Raw genomic sequence first — 16,923 nt, 5'->3', positions numbered from 1 at the left:
GGCAGCCAGTGTCTCTGAGAGGAGCAGGCATTGACCCTGTGACCGGCAGTTAGTGTCACTGAGAGGATTGGGTGTTGATTCTGTGACAGGCAGTCAGTGTCTCTGAGAGGAGCGAGTGTTCACACTGTGACAGGCAATCAGTGTTACTGACAGGACCGGGTGTGGACCCTGTCACAGGCAGTCAGTGTCTCTGACAGGAGCAGGCATTGACCCTGTGACAGGCAGTTAGTGTCACTGAGAGGAGTGGGAATTGACCCTGTGACAGGCAGTCAGTGTCACTGAGAGGAGAGTGTGTTGACCTGTAACAGGCAGGCAGTGTCACCGAGAAGAGAATGTGTTGACCCTGTGACAGACATACAGTGTCACTGAGAGGAGAGTGTGTTGACCCTGTGACAGACAGACAGTGTCACCGAGAGGAGAGTGTGTTGACCCTGTGACAGACAGACAGTGTCACCGAGAGGAGAGTGTGTTGACCCTGTGAAAGACAGTCAGTATCATCAAGAGGTGTGTGTGTTTACCCTGTGAATGATAGTCAGTGTGACCAAGTGGAGCAAGCATTGACCCTGTGACAGGCAGTCAGTGTCACTGAGAGGAGTGGGTGTTGACCCTGTGACAGGCAGTCTTTTTTTTTAATTTCAAAAATATACTTTATTCATAAATGATTTGATGGTCTGTACATTGGATCATGCCATACATATGTCCATATTTACAAACACAGATTCGACTTTATTCTTGTCCTTTACAATCCTGTGCATTTTTTCAATCTTGTATATATACATATATTTGGCTGAGGCATCAGCAGAGCCCAAAAAAACGTCTGTATGGGCCCCCTGTTCTTCTTTCGGCAGGCCGATCTTACACAGTGGTCTTTCCCCACCGCGCCTTGGCGGCAGCTGCCCCAAGCTTCAGCGCGTCCCTCAACACGTAGTCTTGGACCTTGGAATGTGCCAGTCTGCAACACTCGGTCGGGGTCAACTCCTTCAGCTGGAAGATCAACAGGTTTCGGACCGCCCAGAGAGCGTCCTTCACCGAGTTGATGATCCTCCAGGCGCAGTTAATGTTCGTCTCGGTGTGAGTCCCGGGGAACAGGCCATAGAGCACGGAGTCCCGCGTCACGGCGCTGCTCGGGACGAACCTCGACAAGCACCACTGCATTCCTCTCCAGACTTCCTCTGCATAGGCACATTCCAGAAGGAGGTGTGTGACAGTCTCGTCCCCCCCGCAGCCACTTCGAGGGCAGCGTGCGGTGCGGCAGAGAGTCCGGGCGTGCATAAAGGATCTCACAGGCAGAGCCCTTCTCACCACCAGCCAAGCCACGTCTTGGTGCTTGTTGGAAAGTTCTGGCGATGAGGCATTCTGCCAAATGGCTTTGACAGTCTGCTCAGGGAACCGCTCGACAGGATCCGCCCTCTCCTTTTCCCGAAGGGTCTCAAGGACGCTACGTGCTGACCACTTCCTGATGGACTTGTGGTCAAAGGTGTTTTTCCTCATAAATTTCTCCACGAAGGACAGGTGATACGGAACGGTCCAACTACTCGGAGCGTTCCGCGGCAGCGAGGCCAGGCCCATCCTTCGCAACACCGGGGACAGGTAGAACCTCAGTACGTAGTGACACTTGGTGTTTGCGTACCGGGGATCCACGCACAGCTTGATGCAGCCACACACAAAGGTGGCCATCAGGGTGAGGGTGGCATTGGGCGTGTTTTTTCCCCCATTGCACCGGTCTTTGTACATAGAGTCTCTTTGGACCCGGTCCATCTTTGATCTCCAAATGAATTGGAAGATGGCCCGGGTGACTGCGGCGGTACAGGTCCTGGGGATAGGCCAGACCTGTGCCACATATAGCAATACTGAGAGGACCTCACACCTGATGACCAGGTTTTTTCCCGCGATGGAGAGCGACCGTTGCCCCCATCTGCCTAGTTTCTGTCTCATCTTCCTGACCCGCTCCTCCCAGGTCTTGGCGCACGCCCCAGCCCCCCCGAACCAAATACCCAGCACCTTCAGGTGGTCAGTCCTGACGGTGAAGGGGATAGAGGATTGGTCGGCCCAGTTCCCGAAGAGCATGGCCTCGCTCTTGCCTCGGTTTACCTTGGCCCCCGAGGCCCGTTCGAACTGGTCGCAGATGCACACGAGTCTGTGCACGGACAGCGGATCCGAGCAGAAAACAGCGACGTCATCCATGTACAGGGAGGCCTTAACCTGCAGGCCCCCGCTGCCAGGAATAGTCACCCCCCTCAGGCTCGCATCCTTCCTGATGGATTCGGCAAATGGCTCTATGCAACACACAAACAAGGCGGGTGAGAGGGGGCATCCCTGCCTGACTCCAGATCTTACAGGGAAGCTATCTGATTCCCACCCATTGATTGAGACTGCACTGACAATGTTGGTGTAGAGCAGTCTGATCCAATTTCCGATTCCCTCCCCAAAGCCCATTTTGGAGAGGACATCCCTCATATATGTATGCGATATCCTGTCAAAGGCTTTCTCCTGGTCAAGGCTGATGAGGCAGGTGTCCACCCCCCTGTCCTGCACGTAGGCGATCGTATCCCTGAGGAGTGTGAGACTCTCAGAGATCTTCCTGCCCGGTACAGCACAGGTTTGGTCCGGGTGGATCACCGATCCCAGAGCAGACCTGACCCGGTTGGCGATGACCTTTGACAGGATTTTGTAGTCTGCATTTAACAGTGAGATCGGTCTCCAATTTCTAATTTCCTCCCTCTCCCCCTTCCGCTTGTAGACGAGGGTGATGATGCCTTTCCTCATGGATTCACTCATGGTACCTGCCCGGAGCATACTGACATACACCTCCAGCAGGTCCTGGCCGATCAAGTCCCAAAGAGCGGAATAAACCTCGACCGGTAAGCCGTCGCTTCCGGGAGTTTTATTCTTTTCGAAGGACTCGAGGGCCTTGGTCAGTTCATCCAGAGATAGCGGCTGGTCCAGCCTCTCTCGTGTTCCGTCATCTAGGACCTCCGTGATAGAGGACAGGAACGACTGGGAGGCCGCGCTGTCGGTCGGCTTCGAGTCATACAGGCTGGCGTAGAAGGATTTGCTGATCCTCATGACGTCAGCCTGAGATGACGTTACCGAGCCATCTTCTTTCTTCAGGCTGCTGAGCACGGAGCTCTCTTTGTGCACCTTCTGGAAGAAGAAACGTGAGCACGTCTCGTCCTGCTCCACCGAGCGGACCCTGGACCGGAAGATTATCCTGGAGGCCTCCGAGGCAAAGAGCGAGGCTTGCTGGCCCTTCACCTCCTTGAGGTCCTCCGTGACATCCACCCCCATCGTCTGCAGCAGGAGCAGGTTCTGCATACTTTCCTGGAGCTGGGACAGTTTTCCCCGCCTCTCTCTCGCCTCCTGGACACCTTTGAGGATAAAGAACCTCTTGATGTTCCCTTTTACCGTTTCCCACCAGTCCGCTGGAGACTCAAAGAGGGGCTTCACGGTTCTCCAACCTGCGTAATCCCTCTTGAGCTCTTCGATGTTTCCCGGGGTCAACAGCTTAGTGTTCAGTTTCCACGTTCCCTTGCCCGCCCGCTGTTCGTCCTGTAGGTGACAGTCGGCCAGCAGGAGGCAGTGGTCAGAGAAGAACACCGGCTTGACATCGGTGGATCTGACCGAGAGCGTTCGGGACACAAACAGGTAATCTATCCTTGAGCGGATAGACCCGTCTGCCCGTGACCAGGTGTATCTACGCTGCGCTCCGTCTGCAGGGGCGCTGAAGACGTCGTGCAGCTTGGCGTCTTTGACCGTTTCCATCAGGGCCCTGGACGTAGCGTCCGGTTTACTGTCCCCCCCGCCGGATCGTCCATCAGCATCAATGATGCAGTTGAAGTCTCCGGCCAGAATGACCGGCCTGGACGTAGCCAGCAGCAGTGGAAGCTGTTGCAGGACGGCCAACCGTTCACTCTTACCCACTGGGGCGTACACGTTGATTAGTCTCACGGGAGCGTTTCTGTATTTGACGTCCACGACGAGGAGGCGCCCGCCCACCACCTCCTTAACCTCGGAGATGGTGAAGTTGCCTCCCCGCAACAGGATACCCAGGCCGGAGGCGCGGCTATCGTTGCCCCCCGACCACACTGACGGCCCGTGGGCCCACAAGCTCGACCATCTCCTGTAACTGCTGAGGTGCGGTATCCCGCACTCCTGCAGAAACAGGACATCGGCTTTGACGTTGGCCAGGAAGGCCAGCGTTGAAACACATCGCGTAGCCGCTTTAATGCTACGCACATTTATGCTGGCAATTTTAAACCCCATTTTAACAGTTTGCGGGGTTACCAGTGTCCATTTTCTTCTGGTCTTGCTCCAGTGGGGTAGCTGCGTGCATCCCCGCGGTGACGGCAAACTGCTGGACCTTCCCAGGGCTGAGGTAGTTGTCCGGCTCCACGCTGGAGTCATTTCCCCGCTCTGGTGTCATCGTGTCAGACCCAGGGTCCGCATCGCCCCGTTCTCCATCTGACATCAGGGCTGTCACTGGGACGCTGCTCCCAGTTCCCTGGAGCTGTGGGCCGGTGGGTACCCCTTGGTTCTCACCGGGTAGGGGGAGGCCTTCTTGGGCGGTGTTGCCCTCCTTTCTCCCCACGGCGCTCTGCCTCTTCCTCCGGAGGCGACCCTTCTTGCGCCCGTCCTCACCCTCGGAGGAGCTGCCTGTATCCTCCTCTTGGAGGTGTCTCTTCCCCCTTCGCTTGGTGGCTTTGGGGCCCTCGAGAGGTTTCCTTTTCCTGTTTTTAACGATAATCCACTGCTCTGCCTCCTTTGATCCCTCCTCTTCCATTTCCTCCGTCTGTCTTGCAGGAGCTTGGGTCGGCTGCTGCATCTCCCCGCTGTCTGCTGCCTGCTCCTCTACAACTTTCCCTTCCTTCTGGGTGCCTCCAGGCACCGTTCCTTTGCTGATTCGCGGTACCTCGTTAGACTTTGTCGGTCCGCGGCTCGTGTTGCTACCTCCGGCCATCTGTGCGTAGGTGGCGGCTCCTCGTCTTGGGCAGGCCTTGTACATGTGGCCCGCCTCCCCGCACAGGTTGCAGCTCTTTTCCTCCCGACAGTCCTTTGTCAAGTGACCCTCCTGTTTGCAGTTCCTGCAGATGGTCACTTTGCAATCCACCGCCACGTGTCCCGACTTCCCGCAGGTTCGGCACACTTTGGGCTGCCCTGCATATGTCAGGTAGCCTCTGCTCCCTCCGATTGCGAAGCTCGAGGGTGGGTGGAGGATGTTCCCACTGTCATCGGCCCTCAGAGTTACCTTGACCTGCCCCTGTGACAGGCAGGCAGTATCACAGACAGGAGCAGGCATTTACCCTGTGACAGGCAGTTAGTGCCACCGAGAGGAGTGGGTGTTGACTCTGGGACAGACAGTCAGTATCACTGAGAGGAAGTGGGTGTTGACCCTGTGACAGGCAGTCAGTGTCAGCAAGAGGAGCAGGGATTGACCCTGTGACAGGCAGTCAGTACCTCTGAGAGGAGTGGGTGTTGACCCTGTGACAGGCAGTCAGTATAACTGAGTGGAGAGGCTTTGGACCCTGTGACAGGCAGTCAGTGTCACTGAGAGGAGTGGGTGTTGACCCTTTGACAGACAGTCAGTGTGACTGTGGGTTTTGAACCTGTGGCAGGTAGTCTGTGTCACAGAGACGAGTGGGTGTTGACCCAGTGACAAGCTGTCAGTATCACTGAGTAGTGTGGGTGTTGACTCAATGACAGGCAGTTAGCGTCACTGAGAGGAGTGGGTGTTGACCCTGTGACAGCCAGTCAGTGTCACTGAGGGGAGAGGGTGTTGAACCTGTTACAGGCAGTCAGTGTCACTGACAGGAGCAGACATTCATCCTGTGACAGGCAGATAGTGTCACTGAGAGGAGCAGGGATTGACCCTGTGACAGGCAGGCAGTATCACAGACAGGAGCAGGCATTTACCCTGTGACAGGCAGTTAGTGCCACCGAGAGGAGTGGGTGTTGACTCTGGGACAGACAGTCAGTATCACTGAGAGGAAGTGGGTGTTGACCCTGTGACAGGCAGTCAGTGTCAGCAAGAGGAGCAGGGATTGACCCTGTGACAGGCAGTCAGTACCTCTGAGAGGAGTGGGTGTTGACTCTGTGACAGGCAGTCAGTGTCACTGAGAGGAGTGGGTGTTGAACCGGTGACAGGCAGTCAGTGTCACTGAGAGGAGCAGGGATTGACCCTGTGACAGGCAGTCAGTACCTCTGAGAGGAGTGGGTGTTGACTCTGTGACAGGCAATCAGTGTCTCTGACAGGAGCAGGTATTGACCCTGTGACCGGCAGTTAGTGTCAGTGAGAAGAGTGGATATTGACCCTGTGACAGACAGTCATTGTCACTGAGAGGAGTCGGTGTTGACCCTGTGACAGGCAGTCAGTGTCACTGAGAGGAGCAGGTGTTGACCCTGTGACAGGCAGTCAGTGTCACTGAGAGGACAGTGTGTTGACCCAGTGACAGGCAGTCAGTGTCACTGAGAGGAGCAGGGATTGACCCTGTGACAGGCAGGCAGTATCACAGACAGGAGCAGGCATTTACCCTGTGACAGGCAGTTAGTGCCACCGAGAGGAGTGGGTGTTGACTGCCTGTGACAGGCAGTCAGTGTCAGCAAGAGGAGCGGGTGTTGACCCTGTGACAGGCAGTCAGTGTCACTGAGTAGAACGAGTGTTCATCCTGTGACAGGCAGTCAGTGTTACTGAGAGGAGCGGGTGTGGACCCTGTGACAGGCAGTCAGTGCAACTGACAGGAGCAGTCATTGTCCCTGTGACAGGCAGTTAGTGTCACTGAGAAGAGTGGGTGTTGACCCTGTGACAGGCAGTCAGTGTCACTGAGAGGTGCGTGTGTTGACCCTGTGACAGGCAGTAAATGTCACTGAGAGGAGAGGGCGTTGTCCCTGTGACCGGCAGTCAATGTCACTGAGAGGAGCAGGGATTGACCCTGTGACAGGGAGTCAGTGTCACTGAGAGGAGAGGGCTTTGACCCTGTGATCGGGAGTCAATGTCACTGAGAGGAGAGGGCTTTGACCCTGTGATCGGGAGTCAATGTCACTGAGAGGAGAGGGTGTTGACTCTGTGACAGGCAGTCAGTGTCTCTGAGAGGAGCAGGCATTGACCCTGTGACCGGCAGTTAGTGTCACTGAGAGGATTGGGTGTTGATTCTGTGACAGGCAGTCAGTGTCACTGAGAGGAGAGTGTGTTGACCTGTAACAGGCAGGCAGTGTCACCGAGAAGAGAATGTGTTGACCCTGTGACAGATAGTCAGTGTCACTGAGAGGAGAGTGTGTTGACCCTGTGACAGACATACAGTGTCACCGAGAGGAGAGTGTGTTGACCCTGTGACAGACAGACAGTGTCACTGAGAGGAGAGTGTGTTGACCCTGTGAAAGACAGTCAGTATCATCAAGAGGTGTGTGTGTTGACCCTGTGAATGATAGTCAGTGTGACCAAGTGGAGCAAGCATTGACCCTGTGACAGGCAGTCAGTGTCACTGAGAGGAGTGGGTGTTGACCCTGTGACAGGCAGTCAGTATAACTGAGTGGAGAGGCTTTGGACCCTGTGACAGGCAGTCAGTGTCACTGAGAGGAGTGGGTGTTGACCCTTTGACAGACAGTCAGTGTGACTGTGGGTTTTGAACCTGTGGCAGGTAGTCTGTGTCACAGAGACGAGTGGGTGTTGACCCAGTGACAAGCTGTCAGTATCACTGTGTAGTGTGGGTGTTGACTCAATGACAGGCAGTCAGTGTCACTGAGAGGAGTGGGCGTTGACTCAATGACAGGCAGTTAGCATCACTGAGAGGAGTGGGTGTTGACCCTGTGACAGCCAGTCAGTGTCACTGAGGGGAGAGGGTGTTGAACCTGTTACAGGCAGTCAGTGTCACTGACAGGAGCAGACATTCATCCTGTGACAGGCAGATAGTGTCACTGAGAGGAGTGGGTGTTGACGTTGTGACCGGCAGTCAGTGTAAAAAGAGGAGAGAGTGTTCACCCTGTGACAGGCAGTCAGTGTTAGTGAGAGGAGTGGGTATTGACCCTGTGACAAGCATCAGTGTCACTAAGAGGAGTGGGTGTTGACCCTGTGACAGACAGACAGTGTCACCGAGAGGAGAGTGTGTTGACCCTGTGAACTACAGTCAGTATCATCAAGAGGTGTGTGTGTGTTGACCCTGTGAATGATAGTCAGTGTGACCAAGTGGAGCAGGCATTGACCCTGTGACAGGCAGTCAGTGTCACTGAGAGGAGTGGGAGTTGACCCTGTGACAGGCAGTCAGTGTCACCCAGACGAGTGGCTTTGACCCAGTGACAGGCAGTCAGTGTCACCAAGAGGAGCAGGTATTGACCCTGTGACAGGCGATCAGTGTCACTGAGAGGGGTGGGTGTTGACCCTGTGACAGACAGTCAGTGTTACTGAGAGGAGAGGGAGTTGATCCTGTGACCGGCAGTTAGTGTCACCGGGAGGAGAATATGTTGACCCTGTGACAGTCAGTGTCACTGAGATGAGTAGGGATTGACGCTTGACAGGCAATCAGTATAACCGACAGGAGCAGGCATTGTCCCAGTGACAGGCAGTCAGTGACACTGAGAGGAGTGGGTGTTGACCCTGTGACAGGTAGTCAGTGTCACTGAGAGAAGCAGGGGTTGACACTGTGACAGGCAGGCAGTATCACGGACAGGAGCAGGCATTTACCCTGTGACAGGCAGTTAGTGCCACCGAGAGGATTGGGTATTGACTCTGTGACAGACAGTCAGTATCACTGATAGGAGTGGGTGTTGACCCAGTGACAGACAGTTAGTGTTACTGAGAGGAGTGGGTGTTGACCCTGTGACAGGCAGTCAGTGTCACTAAGAGGAGTGGGTGTTGACCCTGTGACAGACAGACAGTGTCGCCGAGAGGAGAGTGTGTTGACCCTGTGAAAGACAGTCAGTATCATCAAGAAGTGTGTGTGTTGACCCTGTGAATGATAGTCAGTGTGACCAAGTGGAGCAGGCATTGACCCTGTGACAGGTAGTCAGTATCACTGAGAGGTGCGTATGTTCACCCTGTGACAGGCAGTCAGTGTAACTGACAGGAGCAAGCATTGACCCTGTGACAGGCAGTCAGTGTCACCAAGACGAGTGGCTTTGACCCAGTGACAGGCAGTCAGTGTCACCAAGAGGAGCAGGTATTAACCCTGTGACAGGCGATCAGTGTCACTGAGAGGGGTGGGTGTTCACCCTGCGACAGACAGTCAGTGTCACTGATAGGAGAGGGAGTTGACCCTGTGAACGGCAGTCAGTGTCATCGGGAGGAGAATATGTTGACCCTGTGACAGTGAGTGTCACTGAGAGGAGTAGGGATTGACCCTGTGACAGGCAATCAGTATAACTGACATGTGCAGGCATTGACCCTGTAACAGGCAGTTAGTGTCACTGAGAGAAGTGGGTGTGGACCCTGTGACAGGCAGTCAGTGTCACTGAGAGGAGCGTATGTTCACCCTGTGACAGGCAGTCAGTGTACAGACGGGGCAGGCATTGACCCCGTGACAGGCAGTTAGTGTCAGTGAGAGGAGTGGATGTTGACCCTGTGACAGACAGTCATTGTCACTCAAAGGAGCAGGTATTGACCATGTGACAGGCAGTCAGTGTAACTGAGTGGAGAGGCTGTGGACCCTGTGACAGGTAGTCAGTGTCACTGAGGGGAGTGGGTGTTGACCCAGTGACAGGCAGTCAGTGTCACTGAGAGAAGAGTGTGTTGACCCAGTGACAGGCAGTCAGTGTCACTGAGAGGAGCAGGGATTGACCCTGTGACAGGCAGGCAGTATCACGGACAGGAGCAGGCATTTACCCTGTGACAGGCAGTTAGTGCCACCGAGAGGAGTGGGTGTTGACTCTGGGACAGACAGTCAGTATCACTGAGAGGAGTGGGTGTTGACCCTGTGACAGGCAGTCAGTGCAACTGACAGGAGCAGTCATTGTCTCTGTGACAGGCAGTCAGTGTCACTGAGAGGAGTGGGTGTTGACCCGGTGACAGTTAGTGTTATTGAGAGGAGAGGGCGTTGTCCCTGTGACCGGTAGTCAATGTCACTGAGAGGAGAGGGCTTTGACCCTGTGACAGGCAGTCAGTGTCACTGAGAGGAGCGAGTGTTCACACTGTGACAGGCAATCAGTGTTACTGACAGGACCGGGTGTGGACCCTGTGACAGGCATTCAGTGTCTCTGACAGGAGCAGGCATTGACCCTGTGACCGGCAGTTAGTGTCACTGAGAGGAGTGGGTGTTGACCCTCTGACAGACAGTCATTGTCACTGAGAGGAGCAGGTATTATCCCTGTGACAGGCAGTCAGTGTCACTGAGAGGAGAGTGTGTTGAACTGTAACAGGCAGTCAGTGTCACCGAGAAGAGAATGTGTTGACCCTGTGACAGACAGTCAGTGTCACTGCGAGGTGAGTGTTTTGACCCTGTGAAAGACAGTCAGTGTCATCAAGAGGTGTGTGTGTTGACCCTGTGAAAGACAGTCGGTGTCACCAAGAGGAGCAGGTATTGACCCTGTAACAGGCAGTCAGTGTAACTGAGTGGAGAGGCTTTGGACCCTGTGACAGGCAGTTAGTGTCACTGAGAGGAGCTTATGTCCATCCTGTGACAGGCAGTCAGTGTCTCTGACAGGAGCAGGCATTGACCCTGTGACCGGCAGTTAGTGTCACTGAGAGGAGTGGGTGTTGACCCTGTGACAGGCATCAGTGTAACTGAGAGAAGCAGGAATTGACCCTGTGACAGGCAGTCAGTATCACTGACAGGAGTAGGCATTGATCCTGTGACAGGCAGTTAGTGCCACCGAGAGGAGTGGGCGTTGACTCTGTGACAGACAATCAGTGTCACTGAGTGGTGTGGGTGTTGATCTTGTGACAGGCAGTTAGTGTCACTGAGAGGAGTGGGTGTTGACCTTGTGACAGGCAGTTAATGTCACTGAGAGGAGTGGGTGTGGAGCCTGTGACAGGCAGTCAGTGTCAGCAAGAGGATCAGGTGTTGACCCTGTGACAGGCAATCAGTGTCATTGAGAGGAGTGGGTGTTGACCCTGTGCCAGGCAGTCAGTGTCACTGAGAGGAGCAGGTGTTGACTCTGTGACAGGCGATCAGTGTCACTGAGATGAGTGGCTGTTGACCCTGTGACAGGCGATCAGTGTCATCAATAGGGGTGTGTGTTGGCCCTGTGAAAGACAGTCAGTGTCACAAAGCGGAACAGTTATTTTCCCTGTGACAGACAGTCAGTGTTACTGAGAGGAGCAAGTGTTCACCCTGTGACAGGCAGTCAGTGTCACTGAGAGGAGCAGGCATTGAACCTGTAACAGGCCATTTAGTGTCACTGAGAGGAGTGGGTGTTGACGTTGTGACCGGCAGTCAGTGTCACTGAGAGGAGCGAGTGTTCACCCTGTGACAGGCAGTCAGTGTCACTGAGAGGAGCAGGCATTGAACCTGTAACAGGCTATTTAGTGTCACTGAGAGGAGTGGGTGTTGACGTTGTGACTGGCAGTCAGTGTAAAAAGAGGAGCGAGTGTTCACCCTGTGACAGGCAGTCAGTGTTACTGAGAGGAGTGGGTATTGACCCTGTGACAAGCAGTCAGTGTCACTGAGGGGTGTGGGTGTTGACCCTGTGACTGGCAGTCAGTGTCACTGTGGGGACTGGGTGTTGACCCTGTGACAGGCAGTCAGTGTTACTGATAGGAGAGGGTGTTGACCCTGTGACAGACAATCAGTGTCACCGAGAAGAGAATGTGTTGACCCTGTGACCAGCAGTCAATGTCACTGGGAGGAGCAGGTATTGACCCTGTGACAGGCAGTCAGCGTTACTGAGAGGAGAGGGTGTTGACCTTGTGACAGGTAGTCAGATTCAACAAGAGGTGTGTGTGTTGACCCTGTCACAGACAGTCAGTGTTGCCAAGAGGAGAATGTGTTGACCCTGTGACAGACAGTCAGTGTCACTGACAGGACCAGGCATTGACCTGTGACAGGCAGTTAGTGTCACTGAGAGGAGAGGGTGTTGATCCTGTGACAGACAGTCAGTGTCACTAACAGGAGCGGTTGTGGACCCTGTGACAGGAGGTCAGTGTCACTGAGAGGAGTGGGAATTGGCCCTGTGACAGGCAGTCAGTGTCACTGAGAGGAGAGGGTGTTGAACCTGTGAAAGACAGTCAGTGTCACCAAGAGGAGTAGGTATTGACCCTGTGACAGGCAGTCAGTATCACTGAGGGGAGTGGGTGTTGACCCTGTGACAGGCAGTAAGTGTCACCAAGAGGAGTGGGTGTTGACCCTATGACAGACAGTCAGTGTTGCCAAGAGGAGAATGTGTTGAATCTGTGACAGACAGTCAGTGTCACTGAGGGGAGCAGGGATTGACCCTGTGACAGGCAGGCAGTGTAACTGACAGGACCAGGCATTGACCCCGTGATGGGCAGTTCGTGCCACCGAGAGGAGTGGGAGTTGACTCTGTGACAGACAGTCAGTGTCAGTGAGAAGATCGAGTGTTCTCCCTGTGACAGGCAATCAATGTCACTGAGAGGAGCGAGTGTTCTCCCTGTGACAGGCAATCAGTGTCACTGAGAGGAGACAGTGTTAACCCTGTGACAGGCAATCAGTGTCACTGAGAGGAGCGAGTGTTTTCCCTGTAACAGGCAATCCGTGTTACTGAGAGGAGCGGGTCTGGATCCTGTGACAGGCAGTCAGTGTCACTGAGAGGAGAGTGTGTTGACCCTGTGACAGACAGTCAGTGCCACTGAGAGGAGAGTGTGTTGACCCTGTGACAGACAGTCAGTGTCACTGAGAGGAGAGTGTGTTGAACCTGTGAAAGACAGTCAGTGTCATCAATATGTGTGTGTTTTGACCCTGTGAAAGACAGTCAGTGCCACCAAGAGGAGTAGGTATTGACCCTGTGACAGGCAGTCAGTATCACTGAGGGGAGTGGGTGTTGACCCTTTGACAGGCAGTTAGTGTCACTGAGAGGAGTGGGAATTGACCCTGTGACATACAGTCAGTGTCACTGAGAGGAGAGGGTGTTGACCCTGTGTCAGACAGTCAGTGTCACTGAGAGGAGTGGGTGTTGACCCTGTGACAGACAGTCAGTGTCACTGAGAGGAGCGAGTGTTCAGCCTGTGACAGGCAGTCAGTGTAACTGACAGGAGCAGGCATTGTCCCTGTGACAGGCAGTCAGTATTACTGAGAGGAGTGGGAATTGACCCTGTGACAGGCAGTCAGTGTCACTGAGAGGAGAGGGTGTTGACCCTGTGACAGACAGTCAGTGTCACTGAGAGGAGAGTGTGTTGAACCTGTGAAAGACAGACAGTGTCATCAATATGTGTGTGTTTTGACCCTGTGAAAGACAGTCAGTGTCACCAAGAGGAGTAGGTATTGACCTTGTGACAGGCAGTCAGTATCACTGAGGGGAGTGGGTGTTGACCCTGTGACAGGCAGTAACTGTCACCAAGAGGAGTGGGTGTTGACCCTTTGACAGGCAGTCAATGTTGCCAAGAGGAGAATGTGTTGAACCTGTGACAGACAGTCAGTGTCTCTGAGGGGAGCAGGGATTGACCCTGTGACAGGCAGTCAGTATCACTGAGAGGAGCAGGTATTGACCCTGTGACAGGCAATCAGTGTCACTGAGAGGAGTGGGTGTGCACCCTGTGACAGGCAATCAGTGTCAGCAAGAGGAGCAGGTGTTGACCCTGTGACAGGCAGTCAGTGTCACATAGAGGAGTAGGTGTTGACCCTGTGACAGGTTTTCAGTGTCACCGAGAGGAGTGGGTGTTAACCCTGTGACAGGCAGTCAGTTTCACTGAGAGGAGCGGGTGTTGGCCCAGTGACAGGCAGTTAGTGTCACTGAGAGGAGCAGTTATTGACCCTGTGACAGGCAGTCAGTGTCACTGAGGGGAGTGGGTGTTGACCCTGTGACTGGCCGTCAGTGTCACTGAGGGGAGTGGGTGTTGACCCTGTGACAGGCAGTCAGTGTCACTGACAGGACCGAGTGTTGACTCTGTGACAGTCTGTGTCACTGGGAGAGCAGGTGTTGACTCTGTGACAGTCAGTGTCTCTGAGAGGAGCATGAGTTGACCCTGTGACAGGCAGTCAGTGTCACTGACAGGAGCAGGTGTGGACCTTGCAAAATGTTAGAAGAAATTACAATGGAGAGATAGACAGGGCAGTATTGAATGTAGCCTTCTTAACTTTTACAATCCCAGAGAAGATGAATCCCAGATTTTGGTGACAGGCAAGGGAGGAAGTAGCAATAACGCCTGGCAGTAATTTTCAAATCCTCTCTGGCAGCCCTTGGAGGTGCCAACGGAAAGATCACTGCTAATGGTGTCTCGTTATTCAACACAGAGAGGAAGGGATAGACCAGGAAAATACAAATCGGTCAGTTTAACCTCGGTTTTGCGAACTTGGTCAGCAGGAATTCTGAGTGTGAGAATACGCCTTCACTTGAAGGGACACCGATTAGTCAGAGTGAGTCTGAACATAGAAATCCTGCAGTGTGAAAACGAACCCTTCAGCCCACCAATTCGGCAGCAACACTCTGAAGAGTAACATACATCTACATCTACATCTCACCCCTAATTAATGCAGCCAACCTGATGAAGGGCCGTTGCCCGATTTTCCTGCTCCTCGGATGTGGCCTGACCTTGCTGTGCTTTTCCAGCACTATTCCGGTCTAAACTCTGGCTTTCCAGCATCTGCAGGCCTCACTTTTGCCTCATGCAACCAACCTACACATCCCTGAACGCTGTGAACAATTTAGCATGGCCAATCCACCTGACCTGTGGGAGGAAACCAGAGCACCTGGTGGAAACCCATGCAGACACAGGGGAAACGTGCAAACTCCACACAGAGAGTCGCCTGATGTTGGAATCGAACCGGGGTCCCTGACACCATGAGGCAGCGGCGCTAACCACTGAGCCACCGTGCTGCCCCTTACAATTGCTTTAAAAATGACATTTCAGCTTGTAATTGTTTCGGGGGAGTCACTAATTCGACCAAACGCTTCGAGAAGGTGACCGGGAGTGTTGATGTGGTTGAATCATTTGATGTGGTTGATGTGGATATTAACAATGATCTTGATAATGTCTGCTGTGGGAGACAGGTGAAGAAGGTAAGATCCCGTGGAATCCAATACATTGGTACATTGGATCCAAAATTAGCTGAAAGGCAGGAATCAGAGGATGATGGGAGAGGGAATTTTTTTTGGATTTGAACTGAGATTGGAATTGGAATTGCTTCCATTTCTGCAGAGCTTGGCGCTGGGATCCTTTCTGTTATTAGTGTGCGTTAATGATTTGGAAATAAATGGTACAGAGTATGATCAAGACTGATTGGGGATGATACGGAACTTGGTAGAATGGGGGATGGTGAGCTGTCTGTATACTGCAGGAGGAGATCAATGGGCTGGTCACTCTGGGCAGAGCAATTGGTAATGGACTTCAATCCCGATGAGGATGAGGTCATGTATTTGGTCGGAGAGGGGTGTAGGGTGCTTTAACAAGACAAGGGGTCACACTCTGGGCAATTATGGACAAACCATGGGAAATACTGAAGATCAGAGGGACCTTGGTGTGTGTATCCACAGATCTTTGAGGGGAGGAAGGCAGGTACATAGGGGGTTAAGAAAGCATATGGGATACTTGCTTTTGGTAGCTGAACCGTAGAATACAAGAAGACAGTACGTTTTGTTGGAACTCTATAAAACAATGCTTCAGCCACAGCTGATATACTGTGTACGGTTCCTATCACCACTTCATAAGGAGGATGTCACTGTGCTGGAAGGTCAGGATGAAAAGGAAAGGTTGGATAGGCTGGACTTGGAGCATTGAGGTTTACCTTATAATGGGGCCTTATAGAGATGTATAGCACTATGAAGGGCGTGGATTGGAAGGCAGTTTTTCCACTGGGTAGAGGAGTCAATACCTCTTCCCTGAAATCTAAGAGGAGAGTTGAGGAGATTGTTTTTTCACCTAGGGGGTTGGTGGGAGTCTGGAGTGCGGGTGGTCGATTCTGGTAACAATTAAGCAGTGTTTGGATCTTCACTCACCCAGGGCTATGGGTCAACCGAAGGAGTGAATTCTCCATCTTGATGGAAGAACTCTCCCTTGTTCTGTGATTGGAATCTCTCAGCCAAGAGTTATCGTTCACTTCTGTTTGGGCCATGGCTACTTCTCCATGACACCTGTAAACATCCACTCACCTCTGTCTCCTCTACTTGGCCAGAGGCTCACAAGAGGAAGGGGCTTCCCACTTCATCAGCTGCTAGACCCCTCAAGGACATTGCGAAGTCAGGAGAGCGTTGCAAGCTCTTTACTTCCATGTCTTTCCATGAAGCTGGGACAACATCAACGCGATTCCCGAACCAGCCAAAGACTATGGCCTCCAGTTCCCAAAGCTTCAGGCTTTAATAACTTCTCACCCAAAGCCGAGAGTTATCCTAATTTCTCCATAGGTTTCCCAGGAGTGTGAAGTAACTTCTTTCAGCAAGGAAGGTGCAATGACATAGACATGAGGAATGGTGGATCAGCTCTGATCCTAATCTAGAATCATAGAGTCGTGCAGCATGGAAACAGATGTTTCAGTCCAACTAATTCATGCTGACCTTTCTCCCAAACTAAACTAGCCTCACCTGCCTGTGTTTGATTAGATTAGATTACTTACAGTGTGGAAACAGGCCCTTCGGCCCAACACGTCCACACCGCCCCGCCGAAGCGTAATCCACCCATACCCCTACATCTACATCTACATCTACATCTACCCCTTACCTAGCACTACGGGCAATTTAGCATGGCCAATTCACCTAACCTGCACATCTTTGGACTGTGGGAGGAAACCGGAGCACCCGGAGGAAACCCACGCAGACACGGGGAGAACGTGCAAACTCCACACAGTCAGTCGCCTGAGGCGGGAATTGAACCCGGGTCTCTGGCGCTGTGTG

Source organism: Chiloscyllium punctatum, chromosome 30 (genome assembly GCF_047496795.1).
Source record: "Chiloscyllium punctatum isolate Juve2018m chromosome 30, sChiPun1.3, whole genome shotgun sequence".
In the NCBI taxonomy this organism is placed as follows: Eukaryota; Metazoa; Chordata; class Chondrichthyes; order Orectolobiformes; family Hemiscylliidae; genus Chiloscyllium; species Chiloscyllium punctatum.
Note: the sequence above shows the minus strand (reverse complement) of the source record.